The sequence below is a fragment of the Phyllostomus hastatus genome, unplaced genomic scaffold (assembly GCF_019186645.2).
Source record: "Phyllostomus hastatus isolate PE091 unplaced genomic scaffold, TTU_PhHast_1.1 phas_scaffold_585, whole genome shotgun sequence".
NCBI classification, from domain to species: Eukaryota; Metazoa; Chordata; class Mammalia; order Chiroptera; family Phyllostomidae; genus Phyllostomus; species Phyllostomus hastatus.
This window is the reverse complement of record NW_025334037.1, coordinates 9,511,707-9,535,061: the sequence shown is the minus strand read 5'-3', so window position 1 is coordinate 9,535,061 and position 23,355 is coordinate 9,511,707. Positions and strand designations below refer to the sequence as shown.

General features: G+C 53.2%; 1 non-coding gene across 1 annotated transcript; it reads left to right on the top strand.

Annotated features, from left to right (window-relative positions):
- The first annotated feature begins 221 nt into the window (after positions 1-221).
- Positions 222-356, top strand: LOC123810261. Its single transcript, XR_006784224.1, has one exon. It is a non-coding gene; the product is annotated as a small nucleolar RNA SNORA1 (small nucleolar RNA).
- Positions 357-23,355: the final 22,999 nt, after the last annotated feature.

Genomic DNA, 23,355 nt, shown 5'->3' with positions numbered 1-23,355 from the left:
GTCCACATTCCATTTCATTTGATTGACATGATGTCAAGTTCGTGGGCACCTGTGCTAGGGACTGGAGGTGAAAGAACAAGACACGGTGCGGAAGACAGACAACCACTCACAGGGCTCTCATTGCTGCCCACTTGGAGGCAACAGGATGGGAACCTGCCCTGGGCTGTGACCGGTGGAGACAGTCACATCTGCATAACTTATCCTAACGGATGTGGAGGGGCAGCCTCCTTCCTGAAGGAGGCTGGGCACTGTCGGTCAGGGTGTCAGAAGGTGTTAATGGCACTAAACCGAGACACGGGCTCTGCTTCTAGCTCAGTAAATTTGCTGCAGTGTTGACGATGAGACCTGTAGCACTCTGCTGAAGCCCTGAGTGAAAACGGAATGTCACGCAACCGCAACAGTGGCCCAGGCAGCCACGCGCTTCCAGCATCCGACAGAGGATTAGCTGGAGAAACAGGCTCCAAAGATGCTAATGGGACGCTTCATGGAGTAGGTCACCAGCGTGTCTGTATTCAAGTGGAGACAGAGGTAGCCCAACTCGGAAAACTGTGGCCAGGCTGATGCGCAGAACAACTGCGGATGGCACGTAGGATCTTCCTAAAAGGCCTTGAAAATAGGTCTTGGCTCAAGTGTCGGAGCAGCTATGGGGACTGTGATGGGCAGAGGGATAAATCACAACATGTAAAATCCCTTAAATAAAAATCTACCAACGTAGCGTGTGGAGTTGGTGCGGCCTGTCTGTGGGTCTCTGCGGTCAGGGCTGTCGCGTGGGTAACTCACCCTCCCGTCCATGTCCACTGTGGTTGGCTCTCACCAGACCATGCCTGGGGCCTGGCTCAGCTGGTGCTTACAGAACGTGGATTTTGCAGAACATGGATTTTGAGTGTCGGCCAATAACTGAAGGACAGTTTTCTCAGACATATACTCAAGCTTCGGAAGGAAGGATTAGATTTAAGAGGAGCAGCTGAGAGGGACCTCAGCATTTCTCTCGGACAAGTGCTTTCAACCTGAGTTTTCTAGAGCCTAAGGGTTCTGTGGAACTGCCCAGGAGGGTGGGAGACAGCCCTGGGGAAGGGGGTGCTAAGGGCCTGGGCTCAGGGTCCCCACCTATTTCATCCAGAAGAGCTCGGTGTGACCTTTCTTACACATCGAAGTTCCAAATATGTTGGAAGATTCCCTGGTTTTAGGTTCACAGCCCACAAAGCTAGTCTGACACAATCATCATCATCATCACAACTTTTACAACGTGCTTTGCAGGTGCCAGACACTGGTTCAAAGTGTTCTGCATGCATTATCTCATTCAATCCTCTCAGCAACTCTAAAAGATAGGGACTATTATTAGCCCCGTTTCACACGGGAGAGGACTTAAGGCCAGTGGTTAAGTAACGTGACCAAAGCACACAGGCCGTGAGCGGTGCAGCCTGGCTCTAAACGCACGCCGCTGGCTCCCGAGCCCGCATGACCGTGAGCTATAAGCCACTGAGGAAGCTGAGTCCGGGAGTGTGGCAGGGACTGGCCACAAGCCCCACGGTGAGCTCAGGGGCAGAGCGTTCCCCCTCAGGACCTCTTCCTCCTCACACGCTCCTTCCCTCTCCCCCACTCCATCCCACTGTGCCTTCCAGAACAGACTCAGAAGGGGCTTTAAATAGACCATCCCTCAGTTACCAAGCACCTGTGCGCCCACGCGGGGAGCCGCGGAGGGGAAGGAGCCACAACGGCTGATCTGCTCTGGGGACCCCTGCTCAACGGGGAGCGAGGGCTCTCTCCTGGCCTGCAGCCTCATCTGCCGCCCTCCGGTCCAGAGGATGTTGGGGGCTGTGGGCATGGCGTGCCAGGCCCTTGGCAGTCTGCATGCTGTCTGTCCATCCAGCCTCACCCAGGCTGCTCCTTTACACACACTCTTACTGCTACAGATATGCACACACCCTGTTCCTTTGCCCATGAGGTTCCCGCTGCTGGAACACCATCCCTGCCTCATCGGCCTGGCACACTCCTCCTCTGCCGTCCCCTTTCTAGGGTCCTGACCTCCCTCCCCAGGCCCAGTCATTCACACCCTCCCCAGCACCCTCCTCGTCATAGCCCGTGTGCCCAGTACTCTACGCACTGATTTTACTTCCTGGATTCAATGACATGCTGCAGATCCCCTTTTACTTCAGCAAAATCAGGGCGGTTCTTACAATCCGGGCTTCTCTGTATGTCTTGCTTCCTGAAACATTGTTCTTAAATTGATGAAGTATTTTGTAACCAATGCCATCTTAGGATCTAGGAAACGCAGGACTTTTCTGTCGCCCTCCAGATGGAGCTCACCTGGGTTGGGGGCCATGACCCCCGTGCCTCTGGACCCCAGCAGCCAGCAGAGGGCAGCACAGAGGAGGGACCAGGTGGTGGCGAGTCCTGGTGCTCACGGGCTGGACAGCGCCCTTTGTGCCCTGATCACTGTGGGCGGCCTGCAAGGATGTAAGCTTCGGGGCATCCCAGAGGCCCAGGAGAGCTCCCCGCCACCATTTCCCACTGCCCACTGAGCTCACGCACTGCCTCATGGCACCCGCCCTGGAGAGAAATATGGGCAAGAAGAGCAGACTCCATTTCCCCATGGGTTAGTCTGCCTGGGCTGCCATTACAAAGCACATCATGACCATGGCAGGGGGCTGATGTGACAGAAATGTATTTTCTCACAGTTCCGGAGGCGGGACATCCAAAACCAAGGTGTCCACTGGGTTAGTTTCTTCTGAGACCTCTCAGCTTCGCTGGTGGATGGCTGTCTGCTCCCTGGGTCTGTGCATGGCCTTCCCTCCGTGCATGTGCCTGTGTCCTAACCTCCCCTTCTGGCTATGACGCCCGAGTCCTAACAGACTAGGGTCCACCCCAGTGACCTCTTTTGAACCTAGCTGCCTCTTAAGAACCTGTCTCCCTGTACAGTCCCATTCGGAGGCACTAGGAGTGAGGACTTCAGCGTATGAATTTTAGGGGGAAAAATTTAGCTTGTAACACCCCTTGAATGTTGAGCAAGCCTCAGATTCCAAACCACACCACACTCCGTGTTCTGCCTCCACTTTTCTCTCTCGGAAGAGCCACAAGAGCCGACCAGGCCCTAGCTCTTAGCTTTCTTAAACTTCCAGAAGAAGCTTCCAGGACATCTTTTACAGACTGGCCTCCCTCTCTGTGGTCTGCCACCTCGCCTCCTCTTGGAGCCTCGCCCTTATCTAGAAAATACAGGAATCTTAGACTTGATAAGATCTCTCAAAAACAAGGGACTTGGCTTCCCATTGTCCTTCCCCCTACCTAGCATTCCCAACACACCTTCCTGCAGGAAACAATGCCAGGCCGCCGCTGGCAGGTGGGTTGGCCCGTTCACACCTGCCCCTGAAGGAAACTTCTAAATAGAAATTCTGGGGATTCTTGGGTACCACACCATCCAATAGATTGGTTAGGAGGGTCTCCAATTTATACAATTTTTACTCTTTTCAATAAAAGTAATTGAAGTTAAATAAATCACTGAAAGTGTTTGGATTATTTGGGGGGAACATTTAACCAACTCTTGGACTCTGGGCCCAGTAGGGACACTCTCCAGGCAGCCCGAAGCAATTGACCAGGAATCTGGCCTTTCTATTAGGTGGCCTAAGCCAGGGAACAAAGGAATCAAACTGGTAGAATATTCATTCATTCGTTCAGTCAGTCAGTCCTTGCATTCAAACATTTACTGAGCACTTGCTACATGCTCAGCACTGCTCCAAACGCTGGGGATTCACAGGCAAAAATATCAACAACAGCTCTCATGGTGCTAGATGTAATGGCACCCTATCTATTTAACCCTTTGTGGACTACATTTTAGTATATTTCCCTTTCTGTAGCAAATATTACTAATTGCCACCAAAATCCACGCTCTCCCTTCTACCACCTGCGGTTGTCCGTGTGAAGAGGTTTTCCAGCAAGCGACTACAGTTCCCGGCCCCACTTGGCATCCAGGTGTGCCCCAGTGACCTCACCGAGGGCATGTAAGAAGGGATGCAAGTCATTCCCAGGCCAAGGCCTTTAGGAAGTGGCCGAGCCTTCTGCTGGCCGGACACAGGTTAGCTCAAGGACCCAGAGAAGATGGCAAAGGCATGAGATGGAAGGAGGCGTGCCTGGGTTCCTAAATCACAGGCCAGAAGTACCAGCCGTGGACTAGCTTGTGAATGAGAAATACATTTCTACTGTGTTTGAGCCTTCCTACGTTTCAGGGTCTTTTTGTTGTAGAAGCTTACATCCCCTTAACACAATCTGTAAGCGAAGGCAGAGCCGTCGCTACACCGGCTCAGACACAGCTTTGAGCTCTGCTGCAGAGAGCTCTGGGATTAGGCCCTCCCTCTAGGCCAGATGACTTCAGTGCACACTGTGAGAGTTTCCTATAAAAGTACTTTAAAATCCTGGTAAAATAAGCTTTCAAAATTTAAGAGAAAACTGTAAAGCTTCCTTGAGAAACTCCCAAGCACCATATTCCTTTGCCTGGGAAATCCATCTGCGTCCAGGACAATTTCTTAAGCAGCCAGAAACCCTGTTCTGGGTTTCGGACCCCTGGCTGTGGCTCCCGGAGGGAGCTGGCAGAGCAAGGACCACCTGGCAAAGCGAAATTAGCAAGTAATGGAATCCCTGCCCCTCAACTAGGTCAACAGCATGAGTCAATGTACTGCAGAAATAAAGAAATCCCATTCATAAATTATCCCTCACCCCAGCTTAAGAACTCTCAAAGTCATAAAGTCTACATAAAGCCAGAAGACCTACAATTGTCCAATTAGAGGCTTGATCTAGGCAAACACACATTTTCAAAGTCCCTGTTTGGTCCCCATGCCAGGAGTATAGCTGGGCTGGTTTGGCGTGCTGCACCTCTGGGCTTTACAGAAATTTCCACTTCAGTGAGACAAGACAGAGGCCTTCTCAGAGCCTCTACCCGCCCCATGGTATGGTCCACAAGAGGCCTAGAGACCCCCAAGGCTAATGTTCCTAATGTGGGAATTCAAGAAAAGTTGGAACCGACTTAAACCAGCTCATCTGGGAGAGAAGTAACAACCAAGTGCTTACGATGCACTGTTCTTGAGTGCCAGGCCCTGTTCTAAATACAGAGCACACGCGATTGCATTTCGTCTTCATTACCATCCTGCAAGGAGGGGTCTATTCCTCCTCCCCCACCTAAATCTTCAGATGAGGGAAGGGAGGCCTGGAGACATCGAGTGACGTGCTCAGAGTCATGCAGCTCAGTGAGCAGCAGGGGTCGGATTTGAACTCGGGTCTTGCAATTCTGAAATCCTTCAGCACTACATTCTGTTGCCACACACGATGCTAGGGCCCGGCTCTCTACCTGTGCAGCCACGGAAGCTGCACGGGGAAGGCCATTCCAGAGGAGGCTGCGGTGAGACATGTCATTCCCAGCAGGGGCTCAGCTGAAATGCACGACCCGTGAGGGAAGCCCGGCCTAGAGAGAGCCCTCAGTATTAGCCAGGTGCTGTGCTATGGCTTTACTTAGATTATTAGGCTAAGTCCTCATAACAGTCCTGCAAAACAAAGATGGTTAAACCTATTCTACAACAGAGGCAACAGAGGCTCAGAGAAGTGAAGCACTTTCCCCAGACCACGTGGCTAGGAAGCGGTGGAGAGCCTGCCTGAACACAGCCCTTGCTCAGAAATGTCAGGCCAAACCCTGAGCTCACCCACCGAGGCACCATGTGGCTTTTATCCCGGGGACGGTTTCTCTTTGGTGAAATTCCTACTCCACTTGGGCACATTTCCTTGACAGCTTCCCTGCCAGTCCTGGATGTTGAGGCCTCTACACTTATATCAACTTTCAGGCCACTTACTAGTAGAGGAATTTTGAGAGTATCCCTAAACTTCTCTGAAAGGACATGGTTTCTGCTCTCCTGGGGCCTCACCAGCTAGACCAGGGGGCAGCAAACTTTCCCTGTAAAGAGCCAGAGAGTGAATATTTTAGGCTTTGAGGTCCATCCAATCTCTGTATGACAATTGCTCAGCTCTGACACTGCATTGTGAAAGCCACACGCATTATTGCACTTGATCTTTAGTACTACCCTCCAAGGAAGGGTCTACTTCCCCCACAGACAATACAGAAATGAATGCATATGGGCGGATTGAGCCCATGGGCCTAAGTATGCAGACCCGTGGTCTAGATGGTCAAAATTGCCCACAAGTACATCATTGTACAAGCGCTGTAAGGAAGAGATTTCACTGGTACTCTAAGAGCTTATTCCCCAGGACCCAAGGAGTATGGTGGTTCGAACAGGGTTCTGAGTCAGAGCAAGGCTAGAGCTGGAGTCCAGGTTGCCTGCTCTTCTCCGGGGACACCCGCCAGCACACACCATCTCGCTGGCCATCAGGAAATCTCTGGAAGCTGAAGCCGGTCCTGCAGCCCTGCTGAGAGGTGGGCAGTGACACGGGCCACACTCAGAGAGCAGCCCGGCTTTCTGCAAAGGCCAGGCTTGGCCTCTGGCTGGGGGCAGGAGGCTCCCACTGGCAAACCACTGACTTATTTCTGTCCGCCAGGGCTTGCCTCTCGCAGCACCTTTTAAGAAGCTGGCACAGCAGCCGCAGCAGCACGCGCGGCGTTAATTTATGAAAATCCCAACTTGTAAAAGCTGGGCTCGCGGGAGGAGGCAGAGGCACGCTGCAGCGGGGACGCGGCGTTGCAGCCACAAAAGGAAATGCTGGCGAGGTCTTCAGAGGAGGGGTGGTTGGTGGGGCGGGGATGCTGCTGGGCTTAATAGCAGGAATACGAGTCATTTGTCTTATTATAAAATAGATGTGTGTTTGGACGCAGAAAATGCTCTGGATCCTTTCTTTCCTCCCCTCGCAGGCATGAAAAGCCCGGAGCAAAACAAAATGCTGCTGATTTCGAGGCTATTTCGGGCGCCGGGCGCTGATTGCTTCGGCACACGCTGCCTTCCCAAAGAATGGTTTTAACAAATTGAAATGCAGAATGAATGAGCATCTTGCTGCTGCCGCTCCTGCCACCGCTGCCATCAGAACAGAAAGCAGTCCCCAGTGACCAGGCATGGCCCACGTCACTCGGTTCCTCCCTCCCTTCCAGATGCCCACCCTCCCCACACCTCCTGCCCACGCAGCGCGGGCTGGCGCCCGGGCTGGGCCGCCCACCCTGTGCCAGGAAGCTATTTACCAAAGGAAATAACTCCGATAAAGGGATAAAAATAGCTGGCAATGATGGAAAACATGTTGTTGCGAGATCTGTTGACAAGAGAGGAAATAGAGCTGTGAAAAAGATAGGTGCTGAAGGGCACCGGGAGAGAAGTGGGCCGGCCGTGGCAGTCCGGGGCGCCAGAGCAGCTGGGGCAGAGCCCAGGGGCCAAGACGACCCCGTGGATGGCAAAGCCCGAACGGCCCGTATTTCCTCTGCGTCCGAGGCCCCAGTCTGGGGCTGTGTCACCGGGCCTCCCGGCACTGAAGGAGGGCGAGCCAGCAGGCTCCTTCACGTAGTTTGCACGTCTGGGATCGGTCTCTGAAATGCAGCCCCGTGAAGGAAGCAAGTAGAGTGCAGGGTAGAGACTAGCCAAGAACTTGGCTCTGCCACTTTTAAGCACAGCAACCTTGGACAAGTCACCGAACCTCTCTGAGCCTCCGTTTCCTCATGTGATCAATAGAGATAGTATTAGATCCACGTCATAGGGTTGTGGTGGTAACACCCGCACACTGTGTACCAAAATGGCATTGATCAGGTCACCTGGCCTTTACAAACATGGACTGAGGGCATCCTGTAGGCCAGGCACTGCCTGGGAACCCAGGATACCTTGAGCCTTGAGACATTGAGATAGTAAATTCCTTAGGGAATCAAGAGCCCACCTTAAAAATATAGAACCAGCCCTGATCGATCTGAAGCAAGCCAAAGTAAGGGGCCCAGAACACATTTCCTGGGCCACAGCGACAGTCCATCCAACTCCATGTGCCTCCTGTGCACTATGTACTGAGAGGGAATGGCACAAAGGCTCCATCTGCCCCTCTGAAGCACACAGCCTGGTGGAAAAGACAGGCAGATAAACAGATATATGTCACTCAACACCAATAGGACCACAATGGAGTTAGGTTTAAGAGGGAACCATGAATACTTCTGTGGGAAAAGCCGGGAAGGCCTCATGGAGGAGGTGACATGGGCCAAGCCTTGAAGGATGTGTAGGAGCTGTCCAGGAAGACAGGGGAGCGAGGCATCCCCATGAGAAGGGATAAACAGCATTGTGTTTGTGAGAAGAAGGACCACGTTTGGAAATGGCTGGTATGCAAGACACAAGGGCTGATGACATCCAGCCCATTTAACAATTGGCATGGCAAGGAACCCAGGAGTCGACAGACGCTGGCCACAGTGCTGGAGAACAGGGTCCTGGAGCCCCTCCCTGCGGCAGGACCTGCCCCACTGGTGGCTGGACTGTTGGGAAGTCTGGGAGCCGTGGCTGGATGGGTGGAGGTTGCTGGACAGGGGCAGTGGAGAACTAGGGGGAGCAGTATTCACTGATGGCTCAGCGGAGTGGTTACATCCAAGTGTGCCAGCTAAATGTCTAGTCCAAGCGGAGGGAGGAGTAGGGGAAAAGAACCCTGAGGAGGGGCCAGGACCTCCAGGCCCCCGGAGAGGTCATGAGCAGTCCCTATGGGCAGAGATGCTGGCCTTCTCTTATGCTTGTTGCCAAAGGCATGCAATCTGTTTGCATGCGAATCTCCCATTCAAGATCCCATCAGGAGCAAGTATTTTGATGTTAAAAAGATGATTCCTGCAACACAGGGTCCTATTCTTTCATTAACGTATTGGGCATCTGAATGTTAACCCCCTCACAGACTTTGTATCTGCCACCGCACTGTGGAAGGAGAGATCTTAACAGGTTCTGAGAGCTGTCCTTTCTTCTCCATCCCCATGGCAACTGCTCCAGTTCTAGCCGCCTCATCTCTTCTCTAGACCTGCACAACTATGTCTTCACGATGAGCCACTCTCCTTCCCATCTTGCCTCTTTCAATACATTTTTTTTCCAAGTCACGGGCACAGTGATCTTTCAGAAATACATATCTGATCATGTCACTGCCCATCAAGAGCTCCTCTGGTTTTCAGGAGAAAATACAATTTCCTTAGTATGACATCCAAGGTTCTTGTGACCAGCTATCTCTTTCAAGTTGGTACCATGTTAACCCTCCCTGCCCTACTATAGGGGCAGGGTGGGCCCATCAAGGCAAGGCTTGCACCCCCCCCCACCCCATGAGGAGCTGGACATTGTTATGGGCTAAATTATGTCTCCTCAAAATTCATATTTTGAAGCCCTTTCAGGATGCGACTGTATTTAGAGATAGGCAAGTAAGTCAAAAGGAGGCTCTTAGGGTGTGCTCTGAGCCGATCTGACGATATCTTTGCGAGGAGAGGAAACTGGGACACACAGAGAGGCACCCGCGGTACCGCGTGATGAGGCTGTAAGAGGGCAGCCATCTGCACGCCAAGGAGAGGGGCCCAGGGGAAGCCAACCCTGCCGGCACCTTCATCGTGGACTTCCAGCCTCTACCACCCTGAGAACATACCTTTCTGCTACTTAAGCCATTCAGTCTCCGGCATTTTCTTATGGCAGCCCCAGAAAACTAAGGCAGATGACGGTATCAGCCCAAAGGGAGAGCCGTCAGCGTGTCGCTCTGCCAGACGGCTGTAGCCTGACGCCGTTAAGAAGCTAGATGGTGTGCTCCCTGTGCTGCAACCGGTAGACTTCCCCTCGTGTGACAGACACAGAGATGCGCAGCTTGAATCCTCCTTCCAACAAGGGCCCGGCGCCCAGCTGCAAACAGTGTGGGGTGCCTGCAGGCCTGCTTTTCCCGGGCCTGCCCCAGCCAGCGGCTGTGCAAGGCAGCAGAATGGGGCCCCGCCATATTTGTCCACCATGGGCCCCCTCTGATGACCATCTCTGCTTGGACAATCGTCCTCTCCTGGGCGGGCAAAGGCTTTATCCTGACTGCCTCCCAATCAGAGGGTCCCCCTGCACAAACTCACTTTCCCTCATCTTCTTTTCAAGGTGTTAACTCCTGGGAACCTGCTCACACCTCTACCCCTGTCTCAACCTGGAGGGTCCGGCCTGCAAAGCCTGCAAACCAGCGCCTTCCCGTCTGGAGTGCAGACTGGTCTCTGGGAATCGACGGGTATGAGTTAGTCTCTGAGCCCCACAAGCTGAAGTCGGGCCTTGAGCTGCATAACCACGACTAGGGGTCAGCAGGGGAGGCCTTGCCACAGCCAGCCAGGCAAGGGTATCTCCTGGGGCTCCACAACCTCAGACCCCATCTCTTCCTTTCAAGTGCAGCGCCTGCCGTGGCATTTGGCTGGTCCCCTGCAGCCCTTCCTCTCCTCTGAGGGTGGAGGTCTCACAGCGAGGCCAGAGCGGTGGCCTGGGTAGGGGGCGAGGCCTGTTCCAGGCGAATCCTCCCAGCAGCGAGCCCAGGGCTGCCTTGTCAGAGGGCTTGGTGAAGAAGTGGCAGCAGGGCCCAGCGGACGGCCATCAGCCATCTCACGAGGCCATGGTCCCTGCGTGGGGGGGCGGAAGGAATGCATGCTCTGAAATTAGGACAGACAGGGAGCTCACTCCTGGGCCCACTGCACTGTTCGTAGCTCAGTGCTTTAGGTTGTGGGGTTTGCTGCCCTTGCCTCTTTTTTTTTCCTATAAAATATGAATGAGAACAAAAACTGTCTGATAGGTCATCATCAGAATAAATGAGATGTTTGTTTTATCACATAAGTTTCGTTCTTGCCTTATAGGTTTTCAATAAAATCTAGTCCTTTCCACTTCTTGTTCTCTGTCTATCTGTCCCTCTGTCTGTCTCTCTCCCTCCATGTGTGCGTGTCTCTCTCCCCCTCAGAGTTCCAGGCACTGGAGTGTGCAAGTCTTCACACCAGGAAAAATATATGCAAGTTAATCGTATTCATATATGTACATAAATTAATAAACAGTAGCTATCTATTGTAGCAATTTTAGAATAATATCCCAAAATAATCATCTAATACACCAACATGTTAACGATGGTTATTTTTGGGTAGCAGAATTATGGGTGATTTGTGTTTCCCCCCCAAATTTTCCACAGTTACTATGCATTATTTGGGGACACGGGGTGGGGGGGAAACAAGCAACCACGAGCAAGGAGAAAGCTGCCCTGCAGTGTCCTGTGGCAGGAATTCTGTTCACTGGCCTCGGATGCTGCTGACAGTCTCTTCGAGTCCAAGGACTTGTTGAGTCATAAGTTCGAAGTCACTTGAAAATAGACAGTTTTGCAGCGGAATGTGACCAGGATCCCCAGGCCCTGGCCAAGCGGGTCTCATCCTTTTCCTCCTTACTCTGAGAAGCCTCAGCGTCATCTTAGTGGTCACTTCCCCTGAGAAGCCCTCCTGGACCACCCCAGATTCAAGTGGGCTCTCCTAGTTAGAGATGACCCATCTGTCTCTCGGCATGTATTACTATGCTCTCCTCACGGCCTGTCCCCGGCACTGGGCTGGGAGCAACTGAGGAGCGGAGAACATGCCTTGCCCTTCACCTCTCAGGGGCCTGGTACAGAGCGGGCCCTCAATAGCACTTGCTGCATGAAGGACATGCAAGCCCTGGAGCTGCAGAGATGCATTACATGGCCTGGCCCCCTGCCCTCGAGGAAATCACACTGCATTGGAACTCAGGCTCCCCAACACAATACACACCCTGACCAATGCCTTCAAAGGCTTAAGAGAAATTAGAAGAATAAGGAAGGAGAGCAGAATTCCCCCAGAGGGTGTCTGAGGAGTCCTTGTTTTGGAGGAAGAACTTGAACAGATCCTGCAAGAATGAGTAGAGGTGCCCTGTGGGCACAGAAGGTAAGGCGAGCGAAAGCGGGGAGCTAGCCGGGAGAGTGCGCACAACGGGGCGGGAGCAAGGGGGGCTACACGTGGAGCACCTCGAATGGGAGACCCTCGGGCCTGGTTGCCACCATGGCTGAGCAGGAGGCTGGAAGGGTTTAGCAGGAGGACTAGCAGAGTCGGACTTGCTTCTCACTGCACTGGCATCTCCCACCTGTGCTGGATGCCAGCCTCGCCCAGCGTTCTTCCCCGCCATCAGGAGGGCTCTGAAATAGGACCCGTTTGCAATTCATCACTGCCAAATCGAGTCTTCAGCAAATAATCTCCCTAATTTGACCCAGCGCCTGCGGGAAAGGCTGGCTTTGGCAGGGGTCCCAAGGATACAGACATGAATGACCGATACCAGTTGCAGCAAATGAACTGCAGAGACATCCTGAGAGCACCCAAGACCTGAAGAGCAGCCAACCTTTGAAAAGGAAGCCTTTGAAAGGCTTCCCTTGCCTGGGCTGGAGGGGCAGAGTGGGGCTTCACTTTGGAGCCCCACGGTTCCCACTGAAAAGCGCAGAGACACAGGTCAGCTCCATCCCACCCCGGGGCCTTTCCATGTGCCGTCCCTGCCGCCTGAAATCCCTTCTCCCAATGTGGAACATGGTTGGCCTCTCCTGACCTTTCAAGTCTTGGTTCAGGTACTGCTTCCTTAGCGGTGCTTCTCCTGGCTCCCCATTTAAAGTAACTGTACTTGCCCCGGCTGGTGTAGCTCAGTGGATTGAATGCCAGCCTGAGAACCAAAGGGGCACTGGTTTGATTCCCAGTCAGGGCACATGCCGGTGTTGTGGGCCAGGTCTCTGGTAGGGGACACCCAAGAGGCAACCACACACTGATGTTTCTCTTTCCCTTCTCTTCTCTCTAAAAATAAATAAATAAATCATCTTAAAACAAACAAATAAATAAAGTAACTGTACTGCCCTGACCAGTGCAGCTCAGTTGGTTAGGTGTCATCCCACAAAGCACAAGGTCGCCCCTTCAATTCCCCATCAGGGCATGTGCCCAGGTTGCACGTTCAGTCCCCGGTCGGGCAGGCACAAGAGGCAGCCGATCGATGTTTCTCTCTCACACTGATATTTCTCTCCCCTCTTTCTCCCTCCCTTCCCCTCTCTCAAAATAAATAAAATCTTCAAAAAAAATTAAAGTAATCCCCCCATCAGCTCCTTGTTACATGATTCTATTTTCTGCTTTCACAGTGCTTCTATTTTTTTCTTACATACGTGTTTATATTCTTTCTCCCCACCTGACTCCAAGCAGATTTGCGCTCCATGATAGCAGGGGTCCTGTCTTCCTCACTGCTGCATTCACGGTGCCCAGAACAGACGGGGCCTGGCACTTGGTCAGCACTCAATACAAATGAATCAAAGAAAGGAAGAAAAGGGGGAGGGACACAGGGAAGAAAGAGGCAAGGAGAAAAGGAGAGGAGGAGGCGGGTGGGGGTGGGGAACTGCTAACACAACAGCTCCAGCCCCCCCCCCGCCCCGCCCCCCAGGCTGCCCTGGGAGGATGACTCGCTAACGTGAGCCCATGGAAAACTCCCTGGGCAGGGCCGGGGCTGCTGCATCCCCAGGGACGACTCAGGCCTAGAACTTGGTGCTTTCGGAAGGGAAGGGGAGAGGAAGGGGACTAACCTTTACTTAGTTCCTACCACGTGCCAGGCCTCTGTCTACTCTCATTTACAAGCTAGGACACCTGTGGCTCGTAATGAATAAACATAAAATAGCTACCATGTATTTGGTGCCTGGGGCTTGCACATTGTATACGTTGTCTCATTGATCACAGACAACAAGTTTGGGAGGTAGGTATTGATCACTGCTAAGATTTTATAAGCAGGAGGAATGTTCAGTAAACCTACAAAATCTCACACAACTAGTGTGAGGGAGAGCCAGGCTCAGAACCCAGGTCTTTCTAACTCTTACCTAATACCTTCCTCTGACAGACAATGCCCTTACACGGTCACGCTGGCTGCCTTGGCCCTCCCGGAACCCCACTTCCCCAGGGAAGGTGGTGGGAGTGCCCTGTTCCAGGCCATGGCCCTGGGCTGACTTTTTAGACCATCCCCAGTGCACCCACAGGCTGCTCCCGGATCCGGGGGTTAGCTCACCACCTCCGAGTGTTGAAAGGTGCCTGGGCCACCTGACTCGGCGCACACGCCCAGAGTCACCTCCGCATTTGGACAGGTGAAGAGACATGGGCCTTCTCGCCCTGCAAAGCGGTGGACTCAGAGACCCCCTGGGGAGGCTCCCCCATAGCGGAGGGCAAAGGCATCACTGTCTGTCCTGCAGGGGAGGGCATGGTCCTTGGGCTCTGTCTCCCACTGACTGCGTGACAGTAAAAGCTTCTTCCCCTCTCTGAGCCCCAGCGCTCTCATCCATGCGCTATCACGGAGGGGAAATGGCATACACGCGTCAAGCACCTCCCAAGGCTGGCCCAGAGGGACGGCTCAGTAACGACGGGTTTTCTCTGCTGAGCACACCTGTGCCAGGTGAGCTCAAAATTCAGAACCCACCAGCAAATCCTCCTTCCTGCCTGTGTACCCGACACATGCCACAAACATCCATGGAGCCTGGTGTTCTGTTTGGGTGTGTTCTGGGCCCCATGGACAAAATGGTCGAAATTCCTGACCATAGAGTCCTTCCCTTCTAGTGCGGGCGGGGGCTGGGGGAGGAGAGGGGACAGTTGACCAAATAAAGAAATAAATAATACGGTCTGGCAGATGAACGTGCCGAGAAGAAGAAGGCAAAGCTGGGAAGAAGGTCAGACAGCAGGCAGGGGGAGCGGAGGTGGCTGGGAGTTTGGAGAGGGTGCCCAGAGCCAGGCTCACGGAGGAGGTGACTCCCAAGGGGAGAGACGGAGGACGTGATGAAGGCAGCTCCGCAGACATCTGGTGGGAGTGGGGGAGGGAGGAGGAGAGCTTGCCGGGCGGAGGAAACGGCGATTTCCCCCTAGGACACAGGGGAGTGTCCTCTGAGCACAGAAGCCCAGGCAGAGTCCTCCCCACAGTTCAGAGAGTGAGCATTTCCCGGACAAGAAGTCAACACGAAAATTAGATTTTATGAAAATGCAATTTGCGGGCAGTTTTTCAAAAGGAACGATGTTGTCCCTGTTGGTTCGGTGGTTGGCTGTTTCTGGGAAGTTATCCTTGGTGAATAAACTTCAGATGTTAACATAGGCTTCCCTAGGTGATTACATGAATTAATGCCAGCAATAAGAACAATATGACACAACATAGCATAATCTAATGTAATCCCTGTATTTATTAAGTCCCTACCATGTGCCAGGAGCAGTTCTGGAAGCTTGGATACATACAGTTACTATTCTCATGCTACAGATGAGGAAACCGAGGCACAGACAGTAGATCAAGTCCACTGACCAAACTCACTAAGCCTGTAGGTGGAAGGGCTGGGTTCCGGAGGAAGGCACCCCAGCTCTGGCATCCGTGTGCTAACCCATGTGCCAATGACCTCAAAACACAGAAGTGCTTGTTATTTGCAGAAGGGATGGCTCGGGCTGTCCAAGCTTTGCTGCTCTTTCCCATGAGCCACGTTGCTTTCCCAGAATGATCACTTCAGAGCTTCCTGTGTGTGTGATCTTTTGACTTAGATCAAGGTCTTTTGTCAAAGACACACAATCTGACCCTGGCTGGCGTAGCTCAGTGGATTGAGCGCAGGCTGCGAACCAAAGTGTCGCAGGTTCGATTCCCAGTCAGGGTACATGCGTGGGCTGCAAGCCATAACCCCCAGCAACCGCACATTGATGTCTCTCTCTCTCTCTCTCTCTCTCTCTCCCTCTCCCTCCCTCCCTTCCCTCTCTAAAAATAAAAAAATAAAATCTTAAAAAAAAAAGACACACAATCTTAAAGACATACATTGCAGATGGACTACTACAGCAAAGGGGTGACTCCACATTCTGCTCTCCATTGTTGAGTGGCTGAGCAAGGAGTAGATGAGCTGGTGCCGCATTCCCAAGCCTTAGTTTTTCTAGAACTTAATCTGTAGGACTCCCCAGCGGTCCGTGAGTGTGGCCGAGAAGGTCAGCCTTCCCACACTTGCGACCAGCCCCATCCAGAGGTTATCTAGGGAGCCCACCCTACTTTACATCATTAGCATAAAACCCAGGTGTGCTCAAAGGGTCTCCTTATGAATAATGAATGACAGCCTGACCTCTCAGGAAATTCCACGGGTTTTAGGAGCTTTGCGACAGGAACCAGGACCAAGAGCAAATACGTTTCTTACCCACAGACGGGGAGCACATTCCAGGCCCAGAGCCATGCCTGAGCCAGGGCACGGAGGTAGGATGACTCCTTGACACTGTGCAGAGGTATTACGTATTTATTTTTTAAAAATAAATTTTAAAAATTGTATTCATTTGTTTGCAGAGAGAGGGGAAGGGAGGGAGAAAGAGAGGGAGAGAAACATCAGTGTGAGAGGAACACATGGACCAGCTGCCCCTTGCGCGCGCCCCAGCAAGGGGCTGAGCCTGGGAACTGAACTGGTGACCTTGTGCTTCACCCAACCAACGGAGCCACACCAGCCAGGGCTATTTATTTGTCATGAAAAATGATTTCCTTGATTGTAATGCTTTACTCGTTCATTTCTAAAGAACCTAAAGAGAGAGAGAGAGAGAGAGAGAGAGAGAGAGAGAAACCATCTATAATCCCATCACCCAGGAATAACCATCAATTTCACGGCCATGTAGAAGCTGAAACCATTTGAGTCATCTGAACCCTGGAGCCCGAGGATGCCTTGCTTAGCATCTGAAAAGCACATGACCCGGAGCCTTGCTTTCCCCCAGCGCTGCTTGTCAAATAGAAGATACGCAGGGGACCCAAGAGGGGGCATCTGACACAAAAGTTAATTACTTTGGCTCAACTCCACGTCTCCTGACCAGATCTGCTTGGATGGGAACACGGGGGGAACCTGTCCTTTGTCTTCCCTGAGTGCGGCTGGGGCTGGGGGGGGCCATGCTGGGAGGAGGCTGCAAGTCACGGCACAAACGCGGTCCTGAGACCTGGCTCTGCCTGGCGTACTCCTGACCTCAGGCAGGTGTTCCCCTCTCTGCAACTCTGCTTCTCATCGGGTGGCACAGGGACCAGGCCTAGTAGTGGGGCGGGGTGGGGGGCAGGTGCTTTTCTAAGAAGTAAATGAGATTACATATGTGAGCTGCTTAGCAGGATCTGACATATAGTCAATGTTCAGTAAAAGATCCTATTAGGCTCCAGGTCAAGTCCTGGGTCAAGTTTGCTGTTGCCACTTTAAAGACCCACCCCTGCAATTCAGGCACCCAGGATCCACGGAGCCAACCCAGGGCTGGGCCCAGATACACCCACACCCACTCCAACTCTGCCTGCTCTAAATGCTCCTCCAGTCCCCTCTCGGGCCCCAGTCCGGCCCACGTCTGGGGTTCGCTCCAGGGTCCTGGCCCTGGAGCATCATTCTACTGACCCTCTACAGTGTGTCCTTGGCTGAGCCCAGCGAGCTTTCAGCCCCCAGGACAGACCTTGGCTTCAGAGGCGTGATGCTGTTGTACATGGAGGAGGCTGGGCCAGGCCAAGGGGACCACAGGGGCAAATGGGCACGAGTGCTTCTTCTCAAGTTCACTCACTCACACTTTCATCCTCTCAACGCTTATGGAGCACCTACTATGAGTCAGGCACTGTATCAGTTGCTGGGGTTGCAGCTGTGAAGGGGCTCCTGCCCTCACAGAGCTCACAGGAGGGGTATAGGGAGCAGAAAATGAAATAAGGAACACTGCAGTGTGATCTGTGTTAGGATGGGGAGTATAGGGAGCCCTTAACCACCAAGTGTGAGGTGGGGACAGGGTGTGCGTGCACAGGTGTGTGCAGGGATCAGTGATGGGTGACTCTTCAAAAAAGTAGGTTCCCTGAGGATAGATGGATGGATGGAGAGAGAGAGAAGGTGAGAGAGAGAGGAGAGAGGTCAAGTGAATAAAGAGTCCCAGGCAGCAGGAACAGCCTGTGCAAAGTCCCAAAGACAAGGAAGAGTGCAGTGGGTCAGAGGGCCTGAGGTCCATGGTGCAGTGCAAAGGGCCACAGCGAGGTGCCTGAGCTGAGCCTGGGGACGAAGGCAGCCCTGCTTACAAAGGGCCTCACAGTTGCAGAGAAAGGGGAAAGCCCTGGACCAGGAGGCTGAGAGCCAGAACTTATGAGCTGCACGACTCCGGAGAAGTTATTCAGCCTCTCTGAGAGGGGCCGATGAGAACAGAGAAAAGGCAACAGACATGAGGACATTATAAAAACAAGTCTGCAAGACAGACAGGTTCAGGGAACCTGTCCTTCCTTTGTCCAAACCCCATGTGGAAAGCCCCAGCTTTGCTCTCAGGTGGGTGCATCTTCTCCCTGGGACCCGACCTGACCCTCCCCTCTGGGGTCCCCACCTCCAGTCCCTGCCCTGGTGGCTCACCAGCCGGCTTTACTTCCTTTGGCTGCACCGTCAAAAGTGGGTGGTGCACTTTTGATGGCTGCAAGAAGTGCACCGTCAAAAGTGAGAAAAGCCAGTTGTGGCAGGTCGCCCTGCCCCCGGCCATGGCTGCATGCTCAAGAGAGGAGAACGGGAAGTGTCTGTGAAGCCACCAGCAGGGCAACTCTGGACAATGATGGAGACAGACATGTTTACTCCTCGGGGTAAACGTTACAGAAACAACCTTCCGTCGCCCCGTCTCTGGCCTGAAGAGCGTTCCCTCGCCAGGACGGTGTTTTCGCTGCTGCAGAAATGACAGCAACAGGAAGCACAGACCCCTCTTCTAGAAAACAAGTGGAGGTATCTCTGTGACACCGGGAGAGTCTATCACGCAGCCCAGAGTGGAAAATGCGGGCATCTGAGTTAGCCCTGCCTGGGTTGGCTCCCAGAGCCACGGGCCGGGCCTCGGTCTCCCTGGATCCCAGACACGGACAGAGCTCAGACAGCATCTTCATGATGTGGCTCTAAGGATGGAGTGAGCCCAGGATAATGCCTGGGTGCTTAAGAAACTCGGATGCTCTCTCTCCTGCCCTTCTTCCTCTCGACCACATGCACGTCCTACACGGCCAGCTCTGAAATACCCCAGTCCCCAAGCAGTGCCAAGATTAGGCCATGTGTCACAAGCTGCCTGGGCTCCCTGTCTCCCAGGCACGGGGCGGCTGCCCCAGGGACACGAAGAAGCCCATGACTGAGCCCAAAGGTGCTCACGGAACTCCTCAAGTTTATGGAATTCAGCCACAGTCCTCTCTGGACCCAGAGAGCTCTTTACAGACTGCAGTCCATTTCCCTGCTTGGGACAACTGGGAACTGAAATGATCGCCTCAGTCAGCCCTCGGATGGGGATGCTGCCGGGAGTCCTGCAGTGTATCTTGGCGTAGCAACTGCGGGCTGGCGATGTCAGGACTCACCAGTGTGGACTGGGGCAAGCCCAGCGCTCGGGAGGGCAAGCCTGAAGCCACGAGCTCTTTCCCTCCAGCTGCCAGTCGACCCCAGGCTGGCACTGGGCTAGCCGATGGAGAGGCATCTGGGAAGAAAACTAAACGGCCTTCACAGTGTTGTGTGCGTCACACTGCAGCACTTTTGCAAAGCACACCACATTGGGTGCATACAAGAACACATGTGTACTCCAAGGTGCATACAGAGTGCTTTTGCAAAGCACACCGCATCGGGTGCATACAAGGACACATGTATACTCGCATGTGTGTGTGTGCAGGTTATTGGAATGGCGTGTTCAAAGCAATAAGTGGACTGAGGTAGCCATTTTTGTGGCATTAATTTCTGCGGGGGAGAAAAGGAGGGCTGTCCACTTATCAGCAGAGTTCAAATAAATTCAGTTTCAGCCTAAGCCAGGAAACTACAAAAAGGGAGAGGTGAGGGGGTCCTCCGGCAATGAGAGCAGACCCTCCTCCCCGTGTGCCGACTCACGGGCTTCTGGGAGCAGAGCTCAGCAAGGAATCTGCGCTTTCAAGATGAGGGATTCGGCGCTGTGTGAAACTGGGACCGTGATGAAGCCACCCTTACCGCTCTCCCCAAGTATCTTGGACGACGAGGAAGAGGAGCGTTTCCTTGTGGAACAAGCAGGAACTCGATATGTGAAAGCCTGGGACCATGGCAGGGTGGTTCATCGAAGCGTCTGGGGCAGTGTGGCATTGTGGGGCAAGTAGGCACATCGGGGTCAGACTCGGGTCTGCAAACTTGGTGGCTGTGGGACTGAGCATGGGTGATACCACCGCCATCAGGCCCGTGTGAGGCTCCCAGCTGGTGGCACACGGCGTTGTTACCTTTGCTCGCTAGCTGTGTGGCTCTGGGCAAATGCCCCGACCTCTTCGAGTCTCTGTAGAAGGCTCATGAGGTACAGAATAGCACACAGTAGATGCTCAAGCAATGGTAGCTGGCTTTCTCAACCCATAGAAGATGGCAGCAAGGGAACTGACTCCTGGGTCAGGGTCAGAAGGGGGTCTGCACACCCTGACACCCCCACTGTACCCTCACCCCACTCTGAGGTGAAGAAAGTCCTCTCCTTCGGGTGGAAGAAGAACACGAGGCTGGGTCACAGCCCTGCCGAGAGTCTCCTCAGAGTGGCACAGTGGCACAGTGGCACAGCAACCAGCGCGGCAGAGGCCAGCCAGGGCCAGGCTGGGCGGTGAAAACAAACCCCCAGCTAAGAGGCGCTCTCTGAGGCCTCTGAGGATGAACCCAGCTTCATGCCCACTCAGGCTCTCACTTTCCCAGAAACGAGAGAAAAAAACAGTGCCCTGTCTTGTGCACATCCCCCGATACTCCTCTCTCCAGTGGGAGGAAGATTCGAGAACAAATTCTGATCTCAGCCTTAACCCATCTCTACAGAGAGCAGGGTCTCTAAAGGATAGCAGCATCTGTGCTCTGACTGTGTGTGTGCCTCCCCCTGCAGGTGGCCATTGTCACTGCACCCACGGAGACAGCCACAGTGGGTGGGCCAGGCTTTTCACACAAGCACAGCCTCCCTGGGAGCAGCCATGCAGGGATGGGGGCTGGCTCCTGGGGCCCCCAGGACCCCGGTGTGGCCTCCATGTGGGCAGCTGGAAACAGGCCCTGTCTCCAAAGAACGGTATCATAGTAGCAGCAACCACTCATGAAGCACTCGCAAAATGCCAAGCACCTTTCCTGCTTTACCGCCCTCATTATCTCTCAGTAACCCTCTGCGGCAGTTTTTACTATTATTCTCCCACGTTACAGACAAAAAAAAGCTCAGGTATGCGAAGGTCATACATTTGGTAACTGGCAGAGCTGAGGTTCGAACCCAGGGCAACCAGACTCCAGCGATCTGTTCCATTGCAGTGATGGTTCTCCAACTTCAGGGTGCATGTGAATCACCCAGGATGCATTTCAAAATGCAGGTTCCTGGGCCTTGTCCCCATAGATATGGATTCAGAGGATATTGGGTAAAGCCCGGGAATCTGCATTTTAACAAGTACACTGGTGAATTCTGAGTAGTTGACCCATGGATCCTACATCAAGACATCCTGCAGAACATGGGCTGCATCCCCCTCCAAGGGCTCAAATGCCAACCAAGGTGGTCATTTTCACTCACAGTTGTCACAGGTGGTAGAATGGACTCTGGTCAGTAAAGATCTCTTTCTGTCGAAAGGGGACAATGACTGGATTCTACCTTCAGCCTCAAGTTTATCTGTCATATATACCCAAACTGTGACAGGGCCCCGCCCCCAGAGCCCTGGGCCCCAGCGCAGCACCCCGCTGGGGGAGGGGAGGAGAGAGGCTGGGGAAGTAACAGAGAGCTGGGTGGGCCCTTCCCGGACAATTGGGTGGTCTTGGAAGTCGTTTCTCCTGAAAGCGGTTCATCCATCTAAGCAATGAGAGGATATGAGATCCCCACGTTTTAACAATTCTATGTGCCCATAATGAAGAACCTTTGTATTTCTTTTAGCTTCCTGCCAGTTCTCACAGCAATCGGATTTTGCTGTTCAGTGTCTCGGTTTCTGCTGATGTGAAGATGTGGAGATACCAAGACGTTAAGGTCCAAATGTTAAGTGAATCAGGGCTTGCTGTTAATACCTTCCCTGAGTAGGTACGGCATTTTAGCAGGGCTGACTCCTCATTTTAAGGATGACTTATTTCAAGACCAGGGCAAACTCATAGGATTAGGATGATAGCCAGGGACTGGGTGGACGGTCAGAGATTCTTTGACATTCCGCCAAGCCACCACCAATGCATAGGGTCAGCTCTGAGTATAAATTTGACTATGAAGCAGTCCTGGCTGGCTGGCTCTGGGTGAGCCAGACCCAGTGACCGGGAGACGGACAGCCTGGGCTCCAACCACGGGACTCTTGCTAGGTGCTGGCTGATGCCCTGCCAGCTCCGGGCCTCCTTCCCCCGCCTTGTTGATGAGGCGTCGGACTTGGTTTTGCACGGTCCTTTCTTCCTGGATTCTGAGATTTATTAGATCAGCCGGTTTTGGGCAGACCCAGTCCCTAGTAAAACATCTTAGAATTAATTCTATGTTGTTGCTGATTTAGTGCCTGAGCCCCAAACTCCAGGGATACCAAAACTTGCAGGGGGGGTGGGGCCCAAAACTCAGCAAGGATCAAAGAGGTTAAGTGAAGACCCTCCCCATGTCCCAAAAAGGATGGTTTTGTCTGGCCCTGGAGGGTACCTAGGACCCCAGACATGGCCTGTGAGAAGGCCCCGGGGCCAGTCTGATTGTTCCCAGGACTTGCCACCATCCCAGAAGGGATCTTAGGTTGGGCGTTGGGTATAACTTGGCTGCTGTCATGATAAGTTTCTCCACAAGGAGGCACTGTATTTCCTATAAAGCGATGTGAGAATACCTGAGACAATATAGGTAACATTTGGCACACAGCCAGAGCTCTATAAACGTCAGTAGTCGTGGCAGCGCTGTTACTTTTACTGTTTAGCCTCTGTAAGGAAGTCTGTTAGACTGTCCGGAAAACAGGGGAGTAAATGAAACAAAGGGTGGAGGCACGAGGCCACCTCCTTCGGAGGCTCAAGGCCAGCACCTCTGGATGGGGTGGCCCCAGACCCAGGGAGAGGGTAGGAGGAGGGAAGGGAAGCTTGGACTGGAGACATGGCAGAGATCTCAGCTCCTGCCTCTAGGGGCTCCCCCACCCCAGGGATGGCAGCCTGGGGCGGCGGTGAAGTTTCTCTGGTTAGGCTGGTCACCGTGCCAACCTGACTGAGCCTAACTTGTAGGCTGGCTATGGGATCCTGGCCAAATGGCTTAAACTCTCAGAGATCCAGAAGGGTTCAAAGAAGGTGCAGGGCAGTGGTCCCACTCAAGGAACTCAGGGCGCAGGGGGTGGAAGAAGCAGAAATCTTAGGAAGGGCTTTAGCTATCACAGGCTATGGGATTTGGGGTTCGAGGCACACTAACTGAGATCACAGGGACTCCCCAACATGTGTCAAAGTTAAGCAAGTTGATGAAGACAATTAAGTGACTGCTGGATGCCTGGTGATAGTAGGTGCTCATAAAATGTTCCCGGTTTCACC